The sequence below is a fragment of the Ailuropoda melanoleuca genome, chromosome 3 (assembly GCF_002007445.2).
Source record: "Ailuropoda melanoleuca isolate Jingjing chromosome 3, ASM200744v2, whole genome shotgun sequence".
NCBI lineage: Eukaryota > Metazoa > Chordata > Mammalia > Carnivora > Ursidae > Ailuropoda > Ailuropoda melanoleuca.
Window position 1 is genome coordinate 96,560,350 of NC_048220.1, and position 21,349 is coordinate 96,581,698.

At 36.8% G+C, this 21,349-nt stretch overlaps 1 protein-coding gene across 5 annotated transcripts in view; it reads left to right on the forward strand.

Moving 5' to 3' along the window:
* GABRB2 (gamma-aminobutyric acid type A receptor subunit beta2) overlaps nucleotides 1-21,349 on the forward strand; it is a 237,378-nt gene that overhangs the window by 169,066 nt on the left and 46,963 nt on the right. The gene's annotated exons all lie outside the window — the stretch shown is intronic.

Genomic DNA, 21,349 nt, shown 5'->3' on the forward strand with positions numbered 1-21,349 from the left:
GAAGAAATCCATGGGAATAACAGTGTATTGTGAAAGCACCTTCCAATAAAGAAGGTTTTGTGATCAAAGCATCTTTAAAAAATAGTTATTAAATTGTTCTGGTTAAGTCACTTTATCCTATAGAATAAATGTTCTTTATAGGATTTTAAACATTAAGCAGAATGGTATTTCTTAATAGATTTACTACACTTTTACTATCAAACTTGGGAATTGTATTAAAGGAAGAAACACATAAAAAATAGATTTTTTTTTTCCTGTAGGGTAAGAAGTTAAGTGCCTTATTATCAGTCTAGACAGCAGGATCTAATATAAATATTTAAGGCAAATCTGTGTCAAAAATTAATTTTCACTCATCTTAAGGTATTCTGTAAGTGTATCTATACATAGGAAAGTATAACCAAATATGAAGCAGGTAGATGAAGAAGATAAATTTCAAGGTCCTTTTATATCCAAAATTTTATATTTAAACATTCACTCTGTATATAAATATTTTGGAATGTCACCATTTCTAAATTCAGCATAGAGAATTCAGTGCCATTCATTCTGTTTTTATCAAGTACCTATACTTATGTCCCAGGTACCATTCCAGCAATTGGGATAATATGATGAACAAAACAAAGAAGAAAATAAACCGAAACTTATGTCATACAAAGTCTCATACTTAGTTATCATAATTTCCCAATTATTTTACTGTAGCACATAAGTTTTGAGAAAAGCCTTACAGATAATTAAAAATAAAACTATTATCAATAATACATGTGTATATATATATAAATATATATATATTTTCCTAGATTATATTTCCTAGATTTTATATATGCAGATAATCATAAAAGAATCATTGTTTTTGTGTATTTCCTACTAGTATACATACATGAAAACTGAAGTGGTGTGCACTATAAATAATGTAACTGGATAAATGTTATCCCACGATTACATACAAAATGAATGTTTAATGCATTGTATATATTTTTAAGTATGTGATTTTTATCAATTGAATTAACCTGAATAAAATGTGAAGCAGAGAAAAATGAGTATTACTAAAATAGTATAACATTATTCTCCTTCAACTTACTAAAACAAAACAAAACAAAAAGAACAAATAAACAAGTCATAGACCATTTACAAATAAGGCAAGACGATTCCAAGAACCTAGCTTTTACTTATAGTCCATCTTGTCTTATTTGGAAATATAGTTTGTCACTTTCCATAGAAAGGAAGAAAGATTACCTAATAGTTCAAAGCTTCGTATGCTATAGAAACAGTACGTGTTTCGGTGGTAACACCAAAGATAAGGACTATTTTTAAAACATAAATGAATACCATTATTATACCTAACAATTTACAACAATTTCTTCATATTAAAAATTCAGTATTCAAGTATATTTATTTCTTTTTTAAACAATTTGTTCAAATCTAGATCCATAAGAGGCCCATACAGTTTTCATTGTTTCAGTCTCTTAACTTTTAACCTATAATTTCTTGCCACCTTCATTTTTTTTTTTTTGGTTATAATTTTTATTGAAAAAACAGTCATATTTTCCTTCAGAGTTTCCCATAGTCTAAGATTGCTGATTGCATTATTATAGTGTCTTAACATATTCTTATCTATTATCTTTTTTCTATTTCTCATAGTTTGTTTTAATTAGATCTAAGGCTTAATCAAATTCAGTTTATTGTGTTTTTTGGCAAAATACTTCATAATGAAAATTGTCTGTCAGGAGATATATAACATTCGGGTGACTGTGATGTTAGCAGCCTAAATTATACTTCATTAAAACTAGAAGAATGGTCATATTCTTCTACCATTGTTTTATTTTAACTTATTAGCTGGAATATTTCTATAGAAAAATAATCCCTTTAATTAACTATTTGGTTACCTTGAGAATAGAAAAGGCAAAATAAATGCTTTGTTTTTCCTCTTTATTTACTAGTTTTCAAGATGAGTTGACTCCCTAATAACCTCCAGTGTTGACTACTGGAAGGGCTTGTGTGTGTGTGTGTGTATATGTGTGTGTGTGTGAACAACTCAGAGATTTATACATATTACAAGTACTTTGATCCGTTGCGGATACCCTCTTAGTTGACGTTCAAATCATCTAATTCTTTCTGCCAATGGGGGCCTCTTTAAATTGACACTTGAGCCTTTTTGATATACTCTAGTTTGGTTTGTTTGGTTCCTTCATTGGTTCCTTCCTTGCTTTCTAACATGACAAGATTGTCTAGGCTCATCTTGTACATTTCCTACCATTGGGAATCAGCTATTCTTCTGAATAGCTGTGGTTTCTTCTTCATGAGAAACGATAGTTAGAAGCTACAGTCTGGGCAACAGAGGTGCTCAGTGCTGCAGGGTGGGTCATTTCTGAGGCCTTCACTGTTAACAAATCTAAGAAATAAATATTCTTTTTTTTTTTTAACTTTCTTAAAGATAAAATACAGCATGAATCCCTACAGATTCAGGTCAGTGTTCTTTCATCTGTACCTCTTTTCTACTATAATGAAAATCCCTATTCTCAACATTTCTGATTGATTATAAACCAAAATGGGAGCAAAAATAACCCATTAATAGGATTATTGTAAGTATTAAGAGGTAATTTAAAGCATTCCATAGTGTTTGGCAGATGGAAATACATCAATAAATATACTGCTATCAGTTACCACTGTCGTCATCAAAATTCTAGTAGAGGCATATCTATCCTGTTGCCACCCTTATACGCTGAGAGAAATCATGTGTCTTCAGAAATGCTCTGTGTGTGTGTGTGTGTGTGTGTGTGTGTGTGTGTGTAGCATGCGTTAGTCCCTTCAGGCTGCTATAACAGAATACTACAGATTGTGTGGCTTGTAAACAACAGACTTCTATTTTTCATGGCTCAGCGCTATTTAAAACAATGAAACAAATTTGATATTTATAAAAGCTTATCAGTGTTGTTATGCAGAGATCCTAAAACTATGCACTATATTGTCAGCATTGCCTAATAGCAAAAGACTAGAAAATTACATTGGGGAGACAAAGTAGCAAATATTTCAAAAATTGTTATTGAATTTTGAATACATATATTTTTTTTCTAATACATCTAACTTGTGAGCCCTTAACAGTTTGGGCTAAGGGTGCTTAGATGCTAAGATGCTTAGATGAGTTAGGCTTTTTTTCCCTTTCCAATGCAAAAAAAAAAAAAAAAAGTAATGCATAATGGTGCCCTAGATTTTCATTACTAAAACATCAAAATAAAAAAAACTGCCACCCACAGATTTCCCAGGAGGCAAAACTGCTTCAATGTAATTCTATATTCTGGTCAAGGCTTTTTGGATACAAAGAAAAAGTCCACTTACACTAGCTCAAGTAAAGGACCTTTAAATTCATAACCACAGACTTCAAACTTTAATAATATACTGTTCTGGTCCATTCATTCTTCTCCTCTCCTAAATGACTGCTTCCTGTCTTCTTCCCTCTCTTCTTACTTTCTTGACACCTCCTGCCACATTCTTACTCTCAGCTAATGACTTTGCTTCCTACCTTACTATGAAACTAAATCATTATAAAAGAACTCAGAATATCCCCACCACTACATGATCCACCTACCAGCATCCACGCCCACACATCTGCCTTGCCCCTGCGGTTATCATGCTTCCATCTAAATATAATTTCATCTTGCCCACTTAAGAAGATGATTCTAGCAATCTACCCTCTCTTTCCGATATCATTAATATTTAGTTCTCTACTGATCACTCCCGTCAGTATTATAAATATGCTGTTGTTATTTCTTCCAACTTTAAAAAATTTCGTCTTCCTTCTTCCCAACAAACCCTGCTAGCTACCATGCCACTTCTTTTTTCCTTTTTGTAGCAAAATTCCTTTAGTAGTGTATTTTCTCATGTTATCATGAAACCATTCCAGTATGCCTTTCTCTTCCACCATGCCACCAAAATTGCATTTGTCATGGTTGACAATGCTCTTCACATTGTTAGCCTCAAATGGATATTTCTCAGCTTTCATCTTGTACAGTTTCCACAACCTGTTACACCGGGATTGTTTGTCACTGTTGATTACTCCCTTCTCCTTAATATATTTTCCTCCCCTGACTTCATTGACTGTATTCTCTCTAGGCTATCTTTTTACTTCTGATCTTTTTTTCTCAATCTCCTTTGTGGTTTCTTTCTCTTCATCCTGGGTTCTTAATACAAGAGTACACCAAGATTCATTGATTGGATTTCTTTCTGATCTACGTTCACTTCTTTGGGCTGTCTCATAAGGTTGCATTGCTTTACTTATCAGTATGCTGATTGCACCCAAATATTTGTCTCTAATTCAGACTTCTCTCCCAAACAAACCTCTTTCCCAGACTTTATATATTCAATTGTATGCCCAAAATGGAACTCCTTTTCTTCTCTTCAAAATCTGTAATATGTGCAGCCCTTCTTATCTCATCTAATGTCAACTCCATCTTTCCATTTGCTCAGGACAGAAACCTTGGGGGTATAACTGTCCACTCTCTTTTTTTCACATCTTACATAAAATCCTATTAGCTGGGACTACAAAATATTTCTAAAATTCCAGCACTTCTCACCACTTCTTTTGCTTCTACCGCCCTGTAAGGTACCATTCATTGTCTCTTACTTGTATTACTACAAGAGTCTTCTGACTGGTTTCCCTTCTTCAAACTTTATGTAACTCCATATCAATCATTCTCTACATAGAAGCTAGGATAATCTTTTTAATACACATGCCAGATCTTGTCATGTTCTTGCTTGAAGCCCTCACTCAGAGTTTGAAACCAAATTCCAAATAGTAGCTCACATGATTCTATATTATAAGACCCCCTTCCCCAGTGCCTCTCTGACCTCATCTCCTGTTTATTCACCTTGCTCATTCTGTTCCAGCTGCACTGGATTTCTTACTGTCCTTCCGGTACATCATGTATCATCCCAGCTTTGGGCCTTTGAACTATCTGTTTTCTCTGTCTGAAATACTCTTCCACCAATAGGCCTATGGCTAAGTCTTTGCTTATATTCAGCTTTCCAGTGAGGCCTGCACTAACTACCCTCTTTAATATTGCAACCTAAGTGCCCTCCCAAGACTCTACCTTGTTCTACTTTTTTATTGTCCGTAGTCAACATAAATCGTATCACTTTCTAGTATACTGTATAACTCACCTGTTCATTATGCCCACTACCATCCATCTCCCCCTGCTTGAATACATTCTCAGTAAGGGCAGCTGGGTTTTTTAATTTTTTTTTCTACCAATGTGCCATAAGTGCTGAGAACCATGCTTACACATAGTTGGCATTCAATAAATATCTATTGAATAAGAATACAACAAGCAATCTCAGAGACATCTCAGAAAAGAATGTTCAGGATTACTTGGGAATATCCAGAACTTCAAGATATCGTTGAGGCTTTGAGAACTAGAATACCTCTGTGTCCATGTGTCTGTCTGCCTCTCTCTGATTTTCTCAGGATCCCCATGTCCCTTATCCCATGGTGTCTGTGCCTCATTGTTCATTCTCTGCCTACTGACTTCCTCTACTTTCTTATAGCCGGTTATGACTCCTTTGTTCCTATTCTCCCCTCCCTTTCTAAATCATTACCTTTTCATATTTCACTGGTAAATATACTGATTCAATCTCTCAATATTTGGATTCCATATTCTTAGCAATGGAATATGCTTAAGCCAGCATAAAGTAGACATCCTTCATGTATAACCAGCCATGGCTATGATGAGGGTACAGTCCAGGTTCAGCAGGAGCTGTGGAGAGGAGAAGTTTCAACTGATGTTTGGCTTTTGGTGGGCAGCGAACCCTTAATTTATGTACTATAGTTATTCTCTTTAATATGCCGTGTCTCTAGCATAAATTGTGAAGATAGATATGAGCCGGATTCAGATTATATAAGCTCTTCTAGATCACATTACAATTTTTAAAAAGTCATAAAATTCCCTGGAGGTTTTTTGTTATGACAAATCTTAAAATACGATGTCCATTTGGTCTATTCAGGCATCTATTTGCTTAAATTTAGGTAGGCTTGCAAATTTGAAAAAGTGTAGCAAACCATCAATCTTCCTTTGTCTTCACCTGATCCTATTTTTTTGTATGCGTTTGGCTCTAAACTCTGGTTTTATTTTTTTTATTTATTTTTTATTTTTTTAAAGATTTTATTTATTTGACAGAGATGGAGACAGCCAGCGAGAGAGGGAACACAAGCAGGGGGAGTGGGAGAGGAAGAAGCAGGCTCATAGTGGAGGAGCCTGATGTGGGGCTCGATCCCATAACGCCGGGATCACACCCTGAGCCGAAGGCAGACGCTTAACCGCTGTGCCACCCAGGCGCCCCTAAACTCTGGTTTTAAATTTTACTTACTTCATTCTTGCCCCTTTTATTCGTTAAAACCATATATCCACCAGTGGGCCTTGTATTTTGGAGAAACTTAGTTGACAACAGAATAAGGAATAGGAACTAAAGTGGCATGTCAACAAATTAATAACAGAAGTCTATTTTTGAGGAACATACTTTTATGATATCAGTAAGACTCTTTATAAAAGTATCATCATTCCATAAAGCATGAACCAAGAAGACCTAATTCCTTTGTAATAAGAGTACTAAATAAGATTTCAAACACTCTTGTACATATTAAAAAATGGCAAAACTTCCATGTAAATAGATATCTTCCAATCTGTGTATTTATATATATTTGTTGTGATTTCAGTCCAATACTTCTTTTTAAAAGCCAGTTCTTAATCTGTTATATCTTAAACTATGTACCTACTGAAGATCTTTTTGGTTTATTTTTAATATATGCAGATGATGAGAACAATGTTATCTGTTATATAGATGTTAATCAACGGAGTTTACTTATTCTTTTAAAAACATTCATTTAGCACCTACCGCGTACCAAGCAATATCTTAGATGTTTTTATACCGCAGTGAACAAAATAGATACATTCCTGCCCTATAGGAATGCACATCATAGTACAGAGAGACACACAATGAATAGAGACAGACAGTGAATAGAGATTCATTCCTCAATGATCAAGTATAAAAAAATTAAACAAGGTAAAAATGTAGAGAACAACTATTTTGGGGAATCAAGGTGATGACTCAGAATAAGATAGAGAGGCCAACTTTCATTTGGAGGTCATTGAAGCTGAAATCTGAATGAGGAATAAGAAACATCCACGTGAAAAGCTACCTAAAGGGAGTGCAAGGCAAGTGCTAAGGCCTCAAGACCAGGAAGAAGCTTCCTGTGTTTAAAGAGCAGAGTAGTCCAGTATAGTTTGGCTGAAGGACCAAGGTAAAAGTAGTAGAAGTTGACTTCAAAGAGATAGGCAAGACTAGAGTCCGATCATGTGAGGGGGTTTGTTGTTTTATTTATAAGGTAAAATGAGAAGTACCCTAGAAGATTTTGAGCAGACTGACATCGTCAGGTTATTCTTTTAAAGCTCACTGCCTACTATATATTGTAGGGGAATACAAATGGAACCTGGGAAACCAGTTAGGCGGTGATAGCAGTTTTGCAGGCGTGAGATGATGTAGTCATAGTCTATGACACCAGTACTGGGAGATGGAGAGAATTCAGTGAATATATTTTGCAGGTAGAGCCCACAGCTAGAGTTTTATTTTGGACATATGGAAATAACAGATTTGCAGATATATACCCTGTAAGCCAGAGGAGAGTTTCATTATCTCATACGTAGACTCCAAGATTACAGAGTCCCTAGCTTCCAGGATATCCTACATCTAAGAACATATAAACATATTATGTCTTAGAACATTCCTGAATGTTTAAAGAATTTTTCAAACCCTATAGTTCATGCATCAGAATCTGCTGGTACATTTATTAATGTACTTATACAGTTAGCCTACACAATTAGATTCTATAGGTATGGCCCAGGAATAGGCATGTTTAACAGGTCCTGGAGGTGATTGTTGGCTAACTAAAATTTGAGGATACTGCTGAGGTGAATCACTCTTTAAGTCCTAGCGCTGTTATATTAAATGCCAATTTGCTATGTTGGTAATATTTGTTCTTTATTTTCTCCCTCATCAAGGAAACCATTTGTACTGTAAAACCATAGCTCTATAAAGATAATGTGGTTTGGAGAAAAGTGCCCCTTGAATTTGAAAATCAATTGAGTTTTTCCTCCAGTCAGAAAATTGCCCTATTACCTGCAATTGCACAATCCTTAGGAACTAAGGAAATAAATTTTAGTAGTTTGGTTTCTTTTTATTTTGCTTCATGAAATCTTTTTGGATAGTTTGCTTTAATGTCACATGCTAAAAAATATTAATAAAAAAGTTGATTTGGATTGGTAGGATCAGTACAAGGCATCATGTACATTGGACTTACCTGCTGCCAAATCAAAGATATTACCTTAGTTGTGTTTAGACATTTGGGCAACTTCCCTTAAACAAGCTGGGTTGCGAATATTCAAAGTACAAATGCTCGAGCTGCAATTCTGGAGGCTGGAAACAGCTTGCACAAATCACCTAAACACCTCACCATCTTGAAAATTATGTTTGCTTTTGGTGTTTATTGGTTTGAAATCACTGACCTAATTACTATTATGTTAGGAGAGGCACAGAGCTCCCGAGTCTGTTAATAACCAATGGTGGAAGAAAGGGGCTTCCACATTTCCAAACAAATTGGTTTAACCCAATTTAGAAAGCAAACTAGTAGCAGAGGTGACCACTGGGTCACTGTACAAGCATGGAAATGTGCTTCTGTGATTTTTTAGGATGGAAACTCATGGATTCAGATGACAGATATATTCAGAATATACTTTGTTTGTTTGTTTGCCAGCACAATGTCACTGTTTCTGGCATTAATACTTGAATTTGAATTATTTCAGGTACAGGAGCACATCCTCCAGCTCAGCACTGTCCTCAGGACTTATACATTACTCGTTTTGTTTGACCCCTGAAGCATTTGAGAATCTTAGCCCTTATTTGACTGCTGAATATTTTAAGCCAGGTACTGGTAGGATGAGACAGCCAATAAATCAGCTCCCTTCCTTTGCTACTCTATTCAGACCCTCCAAGAGAAGGAATATTACTCTATCACATTCTAAAGATCATGCCCATAATTTACTGAAAATAGACATTAAAATGATTTACCTGGTATTATTTATTGCTGGGTAACAAACTACCCTAAAGCTTGATACCTTGAAAGAGTAGACATTTATTATCTCATAGTTTCTGAGGGTCAGAAATCACAAGTCGGTTAGCTAAGTGATTCTGGCCCAGGATTTCTCATGAGGTGTGTCAAACATGTTGGTCAGGGCTGTGGTCTCATCTGAAGGCTCAGCTGGGCAAGGACCCATTTTTTTTTTTAAGCTCACTCACAGAGTTGTGGCAGGTCTCAGTTCCTCACAGTGTTCCTGTTAGACTGAGGGCCTCAGTTTCTCAGTCACCTGGGGGCCTAACTTTGTTCCTCACCAGGTGGGTCTCTCCACAGAGCAGCTCACAATGTAGTGGAACTTGAAGAAGTGAAGGAGGAAGAGAGAGACGGAGGGAGTACATTCAAAAGAAGCCTCAGTCTTTTTAAAACCTACGCTCAGAAGTGACATCTCATCACTTCTGCTGTATTCTGTATCACTAAACCCAGCCCACACTCCAGGAGACTGAAATTAAGCTTCACCATTTGTGGGTCAGCAATAGAAAAAAATTTGTGGACATTTTATTAAAATCACCATAGCAAGCTAGTTCTCTATTCAGATTGGAAAAACAAAACTATAGAGAGGTAAGGATGCTGCACTTAGCTTGGCTGAATTTGGGTCATAGCTTGATAATTATTTAGTTTTAAGCACCTTCCACATGTTCTATATTTTCATCTTTGGTGTCAGCATTTAAAAAATTATGTTTAAGGAATAATTTTATTCTGAAGCCAGGAATATAATCAATAGTTTAAAAAAGTGCAGATTTGCATCAACATTGCTCAAGGCTTTAGGCATTACTTTAGCTGTTTTCATCATAACTTTATTTTTTAAGATGAAAATGTTTATTCCATTTTAGAAGCTCCAAATGTTAACTGCTTGGCCTCCACTAATGATTTCACTTTCAGGGTCTTGTTTATATGAATTAATTTGCATAGGTATTTAGAGGCCAAACAAAGAGAATTGGCAGTTCACTGCATTCACATATGTACAACTTCCACCAAACCAGTAGTCTGATAGGGATGGACAACAGCTTCAATTGTATAAAAATACATTAACTTCCTTTGAAAAAAAAAAATAACGCAAGTATTTCACTGCACTGAAGAACCAAATGATTTACATTTAATTTCAAGAATTTCAGGGATGCCTGGGTGGCTCAGTCGGTTAAGTATCTGCCTTTGGCTCAGGTCATGAACCCAGGGTCCTGGGATCAAGTCCCACATCAGGCTCCTTGTTCAGCAGGGAGTCTGCTTCTCCCTTTTTTGCTGCTCCCCCTGCTCATGCTCTCTGTCTCTGACAAATAAATAAATAAAATCTTGAAAAAAAGAAAAAGAATTTCATACACACACACACACACACACTTAGTCTAAGAAATAAAAATGATTTTTCGAGGTCCCTTATTTTTATTTCTACTATAAAGGAAACAAAATTACTAGGTTTTGGTCATCTTAACAATTTAAATTAAAATGAATTATTTAGAGTTTTCCTTAAATGTAACCAAATTTCAGATTAGAGATCCTCTAAAATAGTGACTCAAAGTGTGATCTACAAGGCCACTGGGGGGTTGCTGAGACCCTTTCAGAGTGTCCTCAAGGTTAAAGCTCCTTTCATAGTAATACTAAGCCTTTATTTGCTTTTTTCACTTTCATTATTTCAAAATGTAGTCATGTTTTCCAAAGTCTCCATGAAACAAATTATCACAACCACTGAATGCAGAAGCAAATATGAGAATCCAGCTGTCTTTTGTTAAGCCAGCCATTAAAGAAATTTACAAAAATACAAAACAATGCCAGTCTTTTTTTGTGTGTGTTTTGTAAAATATAGCTACTATTCATAAAAATGTCATTTATATTAGCATGTAAATAGGATCATTATTATTACTTTAAATGAATTAATGAATAAATAGTTTTAAATATCTGTTTTAATTTCTAACATAGTATATATCAATAGGCATAATCCACATCAACAAAAGCTTTTGGGAGTTTGCAATAATTTTTTGAATATAAAGGGGTTCTAAGACCAAAAATTTGAGGATTGTTATTTAGATCAACTTTATTTTTTAGGTGTAGAAACTGAGTTCTATGATTTGCCCCAAATTCTACAGCCCGTATATAGCAGCACTGGGATAGGAACCTAGGTAGGTTTCCTGATTTGGGTTATGCCATATGGCTGAGCCCGTAGTATTTATAAAACTAGTTGGTGATTCTCTGAAGCAATGCTGTAGAATGGATTTTATCCTGGGATTTTATATTGGAAATGTAAGTGTGAGTATTTGTGAGTATGAATTTTATCATGGAAATGAAGGTGTATATACCATTCTATGAAGAAAAACGTTTGTATTTGTTTTCTACAGAACTGAATGTCCTCTATTAGCTTTTACTAATTTACAGTCTACCCCTAAACCTAGTGGATTCAAACAGAAACCATTTATTATTGCTTAGGAAGCTACAGGTAAGCTGGGAGGCTCTGAGCCAGGCTCACATATGCATGTGTGGTTCTCATGCAGACAGGCTTGGAGCTGGCTGACAGCTGTGAGGGGGGTGAGTAACCACATGTCCCTCCTCCTCCACAGGCCTATGCAAGGCCTTTCACAGAGTGGCAGCAGATTCCAAAAGAGAGGGAGGAGGAATTGCCAAACCTTCACTAGCCCCAGCTTAGAACCGACTGGATGTAACTTCTTTGATTAAAGTAAGTGTCAAGGGCAGCTCGGATTCAGGGTGTAGGGAAATCACTCTACCTCTTCTTGGGAGGAGCTGCAGAATCACATTGCAAAAAGGCATTGATACAGTGAGAGGGATGATTACAGACGTATTTCTGTGATATTACAGAATAGTTTGAAAATAGGGCTTCGAATAGCAGTGTCAGGTAGTACATAGAGTTACTGAGAAATTGGACCCTGGCGTTGAAGGGGATTTAGTTTAGTTCCCATTTCCGACATTTGAACAAGTCACTTAACCTCTTTAAATTGTAATTCCTTCAGCTGTAAACTGGGGATAACAGTTTTTGCATCAGAAGGATTAAATGAGATCATGCTTGTGAAGCACACGGCATCACACAGGAAATGATTTTAAAATGTTAGCTAGTCGCAACTTTAAAACTCCCTTGCATTAGATCACCTCATTGAATTCTGACTCCCCCAAACGAAACAGCGATGCCATGTTTGCAAGAGCAGCTGGCATGCAGGATCCCCGAAGGCCTCCCTCCTGCTGTTCACATAAGCCCTTCACCAAACACAATTCGGGTCCATCTTTGGCAAATGTACTAATAATCTGGTATTTACTACCTTTCCACTCCAAGCCATGGATACAAATTTGAAAAATATATGCTCACTGTTTAAATGAGAACTCATAATTGAGTATAGTGTATGGATTCCCTTACCAGATAATTTAAATTTATTTAGTGCTACTATAGGATATTATACAAGCATAGAAGAAGGGGGCTCACATCTGGAGTTTAAAAGCAGTACGAAGGGGTGCCTGGGTGGCTCAGTCAGTTAAGCTGCTCAGGTCATGATCTATGGAGCCCCTCCTCATTGGGCTCCCTGCTCAGCGGGGAGATTACTTCTCTCTGTCCAGCTCTCCTCCACTCCGCCTCATGTTCTCTCTTGCTGTCTCTCTCTCTCGAATAAATAAAATCTTAAAAAAAAATAAAAGCAGTGTGAAATTTTTTTCTTATTAGACAAGACACGTGCTAACAATCTGTTTCACAGACCAGCCAGTCATTCAGACGAAAAATTCCTCTGCAAGAATCTCCCTCCTGTTGTCCTTGAATGTGTGAGTCCCCAGCTGAGGCCTGTTACAGTGAAGGTGTGTGAGAGAAGGGGTGAAGACGGAGAGGCTCAGACCACTTCCACCATCAGCAAGCTGGTCTTCTCTTTCTCTGTCGCCCCTTATGAGAAAGCAGATGGGTTGGTGTAACACTTGATAGCGTTTTATTGCACAGCTGTGCATATCTCCTAGGCCGTTCAATTGGCCTTGTTAATTCTCTTGAGCTAACAAACTCTTCCATGTGACTAAAGCCCCTTGTCACCAGGGAGCACTATTCCATTTGTGCTGTAGGTATTGGCTGTCCTTGAGGCTATTGTGGCAGTTTGGTTTTCAAAATCTGTCAGTCCAGAGAAAGTCATTACCAGGGGCCCATGGCCACTCCAAGAAACTGTTCACCTAAGAATGATAATATATATTGAAAGTCAGCAACACCAGGAAGTTTCTTCTGACACATGGCCTTTGTTTCAACTTAGTGGCTGCCTCTTACGGACTGGCACCAATGGCACTGCCTTTCTTTTAGGGACCCTAAGGCTGGTGCATGGGAATTCCCATCCCAAGTCACTAATGATGCTCAGGTTTGCAGTTCCACCACCTTGCAGTTCAGCAAGTAGCATCTGTTCATCACTCCATTCTCAGGAGTGGGATCTGGTGAACCACAGCCAAAGGGTTAGTATGTTGACTGTTCAGTGCAGCAATCTTGTGTGAGTGCTTCCCTTAGTTAAGACCCTTATTATTTTTTTTAATAATGATTTTTTTTTATTATTATATTATGTTAGTCACCATACAGTACATCCCCGGATTCCGACGCAAAGTTCGATGCTTCATTAGTTGCATATAACACCCAGTGCACCATGCAATACATGCCCTCCTTACTACCCATCACCAGTCTATCCCATTCCCCCACCCCCCTCCCCTCTGAAGTCTTCAGTTTGTTTCTCATAGTCCATAGTCTCTCATGTTTCATTCCCCCTTCTGATTACCCCCCCCTTTAGTTAAGACCCTTATTAAGAGGACACAGACCACAGAGAAGTATCAGACTTGGTTCTCCACCCTCCAGGGTCGTCTAGTGGCTGAGACCAACACATCCACAAACCTTCTGATGCCANGTTAAGACCCTTATTAAGAGGACACAGACCACAGAGAAGTAGCAGACTTGGTTCTCCACCCTCCAGGGTCGTCTAGTGGCTGAGACCAACACATCCACAAACCTTCTGATGCCAAACTGGCTGTGACAACTCTATGAGTAGAAATTCAAGCAGAGTGCTGTGAAACATGAGGAAGGAAAGACAGAAGGATCTTGGGAAAGGTGGAAGTTGAGATGGGCCCTGAAATTGTACATAAATTTGATATGAGTGGGGAAAATATTTCAGTTAGCTAAAATAGCTTGGACCAAGTCCTGGAAGCCAAAGGATTGCAAAAAAGTGTGGGTGGAAGATGGGAGCTTTGGAAGGGGAAGACGCAAGGTAAATAGAAGCCCTGTGATAGAGTTATGAATGCCTGAATGAAGAATTTGCTTTTAAATCTGGACTTATTGAGAAGGCCATAAAGACATTTTCCCACATTTTTGTTTTCATTTTGTTATATGTTTTTTAAGGCACAGAAATGGCACATCAGCCTGTTTGTGAGTGAAGTATAACAGCAGCATGTGTAGCACAGGCTAAAAGAGGGGGGAAGCCTGAAGGCTGTTGAACAGTCTACTGAAGAATATAAACAAAAGACGCAGAGGTCTGACGCCACAGTGGACTATACTTCATCCTAAATATTCAAATAAAACTGATGTGAGTACAGACGTGCGGAAACCATTCAGACCTGGCTCCATCTCTCTGTTCTAATCTATTGGTGATTGTAGGCCATAGATTATTGAAGCGAACCAGACCGCTAGATAGAGACACCATCAGAAACATCTCCTCTTGTCTCTTACAAGAGAGACAGAGCTGGGAGAAAATATTTTAATCTTGGAGCTTCTAAGACCTTGGTTCAGAAGAAACATGGTTCATCTCTTGGTCAGGCTAGGTACCAGACATCCCTTGCCTGATGCCCATGGCAAGGTAAATGCCATCCACTCCGCAGCATTCTCCTAATCACTTGCTCTGCAGAGGTGAGTGCATGTGGTAAATACCATCTGCCTTGCCTGGAAGTTTATGACAACTACAGAAAGCCAGGCTCCACCCACTTCATCCTAGTTTGCTTGCATTTTAATAAGATTTCCAGATCATTTCTGTGCATGTTACATTGGAGAAGTACTGGCCCGTCCTTTCAGCCAAAAGTTCTCTGCCTCTTCTATGTTACTTCAGGACTTAAGGTTGATGCGTAAGGAAGAAACAGGGTTGAGTAGAGGGGAAGAATCCTGGTAAACATAACCCAGTCTAGTTTATGCTGTTCTAGACAGAACCATGTAGAGAGTTTAAGGCAGTGCCCAATACATAAGGGCTCTGTAATGGCAGTTGCTACTGTTGTTGTGACTATTTCTATTATAATAATAATAACTATTGTTATTATTATTAATGGTTTCTCTTACCTCGAGCATCAGCTTAATTGCTTGAGCTCTGCAAACATAAGGAAGCTTAAGAAACACATCATGGAGTTAAACTTATAGGAACAGTGCACCAGAGCACTCTGCTTCCATACAAAGACGACAAATACTGAGTTTTGCAATGAAATCCAAAAAAAAAGGAATTATCTTTAGAGCACAAAATCTGACATTTTACTTGATTATGATCGATTTCTTATCCTCTACAAAAGATTTTAATTTGAAAACGCTAATAACATAAAAAAAAAAATAGGTTATCTTTGATGTAGGGGTTGAACGCCAGGCCATGACTTGGTGTTCCTTACTAAGATGCCACTTGGTAATCAAGTCTGACCTACTCTAGGCCGATTATTTTGAGCTTCAAGGCTGAGAAATGATTTGATAGCAGAACATTTGTGTCTAGCAGTCCATCTAAAGAGGAGAGTAAAGAATAAGATGCAATTAAGGAGTCAGAGCAATCACTCAGAGTGTCTTTGGAAGACTTTCTTTGCTGAATTTAAAGAGTTGTAGCTGACAAGTGAGTTTCTCTCTCCCTTTTGAAAAATCCCCATAACTAATTGGCATTGACTGTATTCAGTGTTGCACCTTTGCACAACATACAGGACCCTGTGGAGGGGCTCAGTCCATTCTGACTCTGGACTGATGGATTTCTAATCGTGGTCACTGAGTTAGTCATGAGACAAAAGCTTGCTTTCTTGTTGCACATTTGGTCGTGCTAGTTCACTGAAATATTTGTTTGCCTTAAAAGGCAATTTGATCTTTGTTGTTATTGCAAATGTTTTTCTTCTCTTCTGGAAACTTCTGGAGGGAAAAAAAAAGTAATCCACCAAACAATAAGATATGACTCCAAGGGACTATATGCCTTCTCAACTACTTACCTGGTTTTTGGGAGATACATAACTAAAGCACCCTAAAATGTGTGAATAGCTCCAGCATTTTATGGAATCATTACACTGTGTGAATATTTTTTATATCCTGAAAAATCAGTGTGCCTGGTCAAATAGGTGTGGGAAATGCCAGGGGTAAGTAATATTAAGCAAATTCTTTATTGAGGACTACCCTAAACTGTACTGTGCTAATGTTTGTGATTACGAGAGGCTTCCCAAAATATGCAGAGACTCCTAAATACACTTGCTGTAGAACTCTTTTGCATAAAGCACATTACAGGATTAGTGTTCCCCAGAATGTAAATTTTTAAATTATAGTTACTTATATACTGATAACAGTAACCACATAAAATTTTAAATACTAATAGGAGAGTGACATGCTAAAATTTATACAATGAGGTGTCCAATTCAAAAAAGCTTGTAGAGTGCTGTGATAGTGGGCACCTTGGTGGCTCAGTCAGTTGAGTGTCTGCCTTCTGCTCAGTTCATGATCCCGGGGTCCTGGGCCAAAGCCCTGGATCGAGCTCTGTGCTCAGCAGGGCGTCTGCTTCTCCCTCTCCCTCTGCCACCCCCCACTCATACTCTCTCTCTCTCACTCACTCTTGCTCACACTCTTGCTGTATCTCAAATTGATGAATAAAATCTTTAAAAAAAAAAAAGTGCTGTGATAGATACATAAAAGGGCAGAAAATTTGAAATAAGATAGTTCTCAAAAAGTAAAACCATCCATGACTAGAGTGGTTTGTCCCAGTAATACTAGCCCATAATTCTCAAACATCACCAATTGGTTATGATGATTGAGAATTAACAGTTTAAAGCAACTACTGGGGTGCCTGGGAGACTCAGTGGGTTAAGCCTCCTACTCTCAGTTTTGGCTCAGGTCATGATCTCAGAGTCATGATCTCAGGGTCATGAGATCTAGACCCACGTTCCACTCCATGCTCAGAGCCAAGGCTGCTTGAGAATCCCTCTCCCTTTGCCCCTCCCCGTGCTCCCTCCACCCGGTGCGTGGGTGCGTGTTCACACCCTCACTCACGCTATCCCTCTCTCTCAAGTAAATAAATAAAATCTATAAAGCAACTACAGTGTTACTATTGCTACTTGGCTACAATGGGAGACAGAAAATAGATAATTACCCTAGAATGTTTAACAGTCCAATTGAGAAACAAAGTTTAAATAAATAATAAGAGAACAATAAGTCACTTTAATTTCTCACTAGGAAAAAAAATGATGGCATTGATAATTCATTTCTTCTAAATGTTCTCACCAGCCCCCACTGTTTAATATCTTAGTATAGGTTCATATTCCCTATACAGTAAAATCCTTCTAAAATGAAGTATTTACTTAGTAGATAATAAAATAGACAAGTAGACTGACACTAAAATGCCATGTTATGTAATAAGATAATGTCACAATTGTAAGAACATGTTCAGTTATTATGTGAATGTTTTTAAAATGGTATTTCTGCTTCTTAGATCTCATATAGTATATATTTTTATCAATATTTAAAAGAAAGCATATCTATCATTCATATCTTGTATAGATTTTTAAATTTACATATTTATCCATCCTGATCAAAAACTTTAACATTTTATACAGTTTTAATTCCTTCAGGTAAATTCCAATGAATTTATATTTTGGTTTATTCATAGGCCATCTGAATTTATGTAGGTTATGTTTTTAATGATAACAATATAATATAATTTAATGACGGTTTCTGGAATCCCATGAATAAAATATAAAAGATGAATTTAATTTACAAGACATTAATAAGAAGCTTCAGTGCATCTCCTCCTTCTGATATCTTTGAAAAGATATCTAATTATTTTTCACTCATTAGTATTATGAAAACTGTAAAAGTCAGGTCATATATATTTGCATATGTTTTATATTTTTAATCACTTTGAGAGACAAATATTTCTTCTGAGAAGATGAAGATGAAGAAGAAGAAGCAAAAGAGGAGGAGGAAGGGGAGAGGAAGAGGAGGAGGAAGGGGAGAGGAAGAGGAGGAGGAAGAGGAAGAGGAAGAAGAAAAACTAGGTCTGCTTTCAGTTTATCCTACACAGTCTATTGAGCTGGCCTGTGAACTTGACCACCCTGACACTATCATGGATCGCTGGTCTTTCATCTTCAGAAATCAGTGATGCCAGAGCATACGTTTGCTTTCCATTGGCAACATTCTACACTTGGTTAACCCCAAATGAAGTCAAGAAGATTGAGATTTTTAAGATCAGGAGTAACCAAGAAGTATTATAATGTGCTGCTCCATTATGTCAGATTCCAAAATCATAGACATCAAAATAAACTTCAAATGTTTCACTTTCAACTTCTAAACACATTGGAGGGTTCTGTGTCATTGAACACCCAGGTTTCTCATTGTGTAAATGCATTCATGTGTTCATGAAATAGAAGCAATGTGACATGCAACTAAATATGAGTTTTTAATTCATTTTAAACAATTTTTATTTGAAAAGAAAGTATCAGCTAACATTTTGAGCATTTTCTACCAAGTAGTGTTCTAAGGATTTTATAAGTAACAACTCATTTTTCCTGCAAAACAACTCTGAAGTATCTTTTATTATTATTGTTGTTGTTGTTGTCATTGTTATAATTTACAGATTAATAAAATGGAGGACAGAGAGAGGTTAAGCAACTTGCTGAACTACTACATAAAGATAAATACATAATAAAGAACCTTCGGATTTTTCTTAAGGGTTATGTTATTATTGGGTGACTTTTTTTTTATTCACTCAGAAGATATTTATTTAATACAAGTATGTGCCAGGTACTGTAGTAGGAGCAAGAGACAGAAGTATAAACATGATGAATACCTCCACAATGCCAAGCATGTGGATAAGCAACCATCACCCAAATCCACACATGTATTAAATAATTATTGTATTAATTCAACAGTATATCCCAAATGCCTCTCCTCTTCTAGGAATTACCTAGCAAACACTGTGTCAAATAGGTAGCATTTTGACAAAAGTCTGTATTCAATAATAATATTCTTACCTATTAAACAATTACTAGGCATCTCCCATACAACTGTATTGAAGTGCCATATATTCCCATGCCTCTGCCTAGAGAAAGCTTCTGTGATAGGGTTTGTAGCGATGGACAAGTGAAGTAAGAACTGAGTTAAGGAAGCTGGAGGACCAGAAACACATTCTTCACTAATTTAGACTTAGTTCTCTATTGAAAATGTAAGAGTTGACTTATTCTCATTGTCTTTTGAAGATGGCAGCATTCAACACTTTTTTTAAACTATGGACTTCTTGTTTCATAAATACTTTCTTTCATGTTTATATACCACAAATCCAATTTTACAATGCATTTCTAGCTAGCTAGCTTGATTCAAGAGCAAATTGCCCTTCTTTTATTATTTTAAACTTTTTTATCAAAGATGGGATTGTCATTGACTAAATAATTTCATAACTGAGAAATGTGTGCCAAAAAACGATGAGAAATGGGTTATGTTTGAGATGAAGTCCTGGATGGTAGAGATTCCCATGGCCATATTAAGAAAGTTGCAGTCACAGAAAACAACAGTTACTCTTTGGGACAGATCCCTTAGTTCTTAGGATTAGAGAGAGAATATTAATGGGGCAGACTAATGGAGAATGAGAAGAATCTGTTTACTGTGCCATTCACTTTATACCTGACTTTCCTTTAAAATTATGAATAATTTGCTTTTAAATCAAAGTTTCATATGAAGAAAGACATTGTCTAACAAAATGAATGACTCCAAATGAGATCATGCTAATAAAAATGTTGGTGGTATATAATCTATTAAATCCCCACAATTTTGATTATAACATAATTTATGATGTTTGCAAGTAAACAAGTCTTTTTAAAAATCATTAGCTATTATCTAAAAGACTATAGTTATGGAACCAGAAATTCAAGTTCTCAATAACTCTTCCAAAAATCTGTATTTCTGCATCAGATAAAGATGGTTGCTCTTATGAGTAAAGAGGAATGCAGATTTCTAGAAAAGTGAAGACATTGTCTAGCTCTGCTGTGGTTGATGTAGATTCTCAAATCAAGAGCACTGTAATTCTTTGAAAAATAATCCATTTCTACTTTTTTGAAGATTTGACTTGCTCTCTTTGGAAGAAATGTGATTTAATGAAAATTATAAGAGTTAAGAGTGAAAGGATTGATAGTCTAGTCCTGTATTACACTAACTCGTCACATGTCAAAAGGCAAAGAACTTAAGCAGTCTTAACTTGTTTGTTTTGTTTTGAACTGGGGAGCAGTATCTGTCCTGCCTACCTCCTAGACTTGTAAGAATTCAACAGTCCTTTGAAGAGATAAATATGATATACAACTATAATTTATGCTTTGCAGGGGGAACTTTGGGGTAGGTGTACTGTTATAAATATCAATGTTCACTGGATTTCATTGCGCGCTTCCCTGTATAGTTCTGTTTATAATCTTTTTTTTTTTTTTAGTTATGATATGTTAGTCACCATACAGTACATCATTAGTTTTTGATGTAGTGTTCCATGATTCATTGTTTGCGTATAACACCCACTGCTCCATGCAATACATACCCTCCCTAATACCCATCACTGGGCTAGCCCATCCCCCTCCCCCCCTCCCCTCTAAAACCCTCAGTTTGTTTCCCAGAGTCCATAGTCTCTCATGGTTCATTTCCCCCTCTGTTTACCCCCCCCTTCGTTTTTCTCTTCCTTCTCCTATCAGTCTCCCTGCTATTCCTTATGTTCCACAAATGAGTGAAACCTTATGATAATTGTTTATTATCTACTTTGTGCTTATTCATTGCATTTATATGTATGCTCAGTCATTAAGATATGTGTGCTTATTCTACTCTGTCTCATGGATCAACATAGGGCATGTTTTTATTTTGCCAAGTTCTATCCCCAGCAACTACACTGATGAACATAGTAAATGTTCAATAAGTAATTGTCGAATACGTGGAAACATGCCTCCCAAATGCAGTGTGCATGTATAGTACACACAATGCATTTGTATTTATTCCTTCAAACAATT